Source organism: Aplysia californica, unplaced genomic scaffold (assembly GCF_000002075.1).
Source record: "Aplysia californica isolate F4 #8 unplaced genomic scaffold, AplCal3.0 scaffold00123, whole genome shotgun sequence".
In the NCBI taxonomy this organism is placed as follows: domain Eukaryota; kingdom Metazoa; phylum Mollusca; class Gastropoda; order Aplysiida; family Aplysiidae; genus Aplysia; species Aplysia californica.
Window position 1 is genome coordinate 37,853 of NW_004797393.1, and position 1,867 is coordinate 39,719.

A 1,867-nucleotide genomic window follows, 5' to 3' on the forward strand; every position below is an offset into this window, starting at 1 on the left:
AATTGTCTGTCTCTGTCTATAATTGCCTGTCTCTGTTGCTCCTATTACTGCCTGTCTCTGTTGCTCCTATTACTGCCTGTCTCTGCTGCTCCTATAGCTGTCTGTCTCTGTTGCTCCTATTACGCCTGTCTCTGTTGCTCCTATTACTGCCTGTCTCTGCTGCTCCTATAGCTGTCTGTCTCTGTTGCTCCTATTACTGCCTGTCTCTGTTGCTCCTATTGCTGTTTGTCTCTGCTGCTCCTATAATTGCCTGTTTCTGCTGCTCCTATAACTGCCTGTTTCTGCTGCTCCTTTTGCTGCCTGTTTCTGCTGCTCCTATAGCTGCCTGTTTCTGCTGCTCCTATAGCTGTTTGTCTCTGCTGCTTCTATAGCTGTTTGTCTCTGCTGCTCCTATTGCTGTTTGTCTCTGCTGCTCCTATAGCTGTTTGTCTCTGCTGCTCCTATAGCTGTCTGTTTCTTCTGCTCCTATAGCTGTCTGTCTCTGCTGCTCCTATAGCTGTCTGTCTCTGCTGCTCCTATAGCTGTCTGTTTCTGCTGCTCCTATAGCTGTTTGTCTCTGCTGCTCCTATAGCTGTTTGTCTCTGCTGCTCCTATAGCTGTTTGTCTCTGTTGCTCCTATAGCTGTCTGTCTCTGCTGCTCCTATAGCTGTCTGTTTCTGCTGCTCCTATAGCTGTCTGTTTCTGCTGCTCCTATAGCTGTCTGTTTCTGTTGCTCCTATAGCTGTTTGTCTCTGCTGCTCCTATAGCTGTCTGTTTCTGCTGCTCCTTTTGCTGTTTTTACCCCCTTGGAGACCACTGTGTCTCCTCTGTGTTTACGTATTCAGTTTGTTTGCTTTCAAATGGCTTGCAGACTGTTCACACCCACAACACAATACAAGCCTCCAAAACACTTCTATTAACGATTTGATCTAGTTGATTGCGACTAGGCTCGATCGATTGGAAGTCATTTATTTCTTTTTTGCGCGCTTGGGGGTGGGGGGGGTAGTTCTTTTTGTTTTTGTTTTGTTTTTAATTGCTGGGTCATTTTGGTTTCTCTTATAGGACGTGGAGAAAGATAGATTTGAGCAGCAAGGCGGGAAGGGATGGGCCATGGAGGAAGTTCTGTTGTATGTTGGGAAGGGAGGAGGAGGAAGAGCGGGTACATTGATCGTTAATGGTTTGTGCCCCGCACCCATCCACACTTCTCCTTCTTGTGTGATTCCTGGCAGCGGCTTCAGAGAGCTAGTCAAGTCAAAGACTGAACGAGAGAAGATAGTTCACTCCTCCATTTCAGACAATTCGGAAAACCAGTTTTGGGGAGCGTTTGTTTTGTCTCCCTCCCCTCTTTCTTTCTCTCCTTCCCTTCCTTTCATATACTGTTCTGTCAGTCAGCATGGGAAGAAAAATTCTTCTTACAGCTGTATTCATCCAAGTGGCTTTTATTAAAGCTCGTGTTTCTTCTTGTTGCACTCTTGTGAACACCTCTAATCTTCAGCACCCTTCTTTTAATTTAATTGTGTTGCAAAGGCCGTAGATTAAATTAAAAAAACCAAACTCGTAGTTTAACTAAAGGACATACTTTTTAGTAGATTAGTAGATTTTCTTGAAGGATAGTTAACTCTTTATTTGCCGCGCACTTCTGCAAGCAAGGTCAAGGCAGTAGATGTGTGGCTGAAAAAAGTCCCTCTTAGACTCTTAGAGCCCCCACCATCCCCGAGTCGCAGAAAAAGAGAACAATTGACGTTCGCAAATGACGTCACAGTGACCTAATCGTTTCCCCGGGGGACGTAGAAACCCTGAGTGTGAATAGTATGGTGTGTCTAGCAAGTTCTAAATAGAGAGCAATTTAATATTGTACATGAGTATTACAATCCTTCTCTCCCCCCCC

The 1,867-nt window shown here is 45.1% G+C and overlaps 1 protein-coding gene across 1 annotated transcript in view; it reads left to right on the forward strand.

The window, feature by feature from the left end:
• Window positions 1–1,867, forward strand: part of LOC101854318 — a 65,748-nt gene that overhangs the window by 2,491 nt on the left and 61,390 nt on the right. The window lies entirely within an intron of this gene.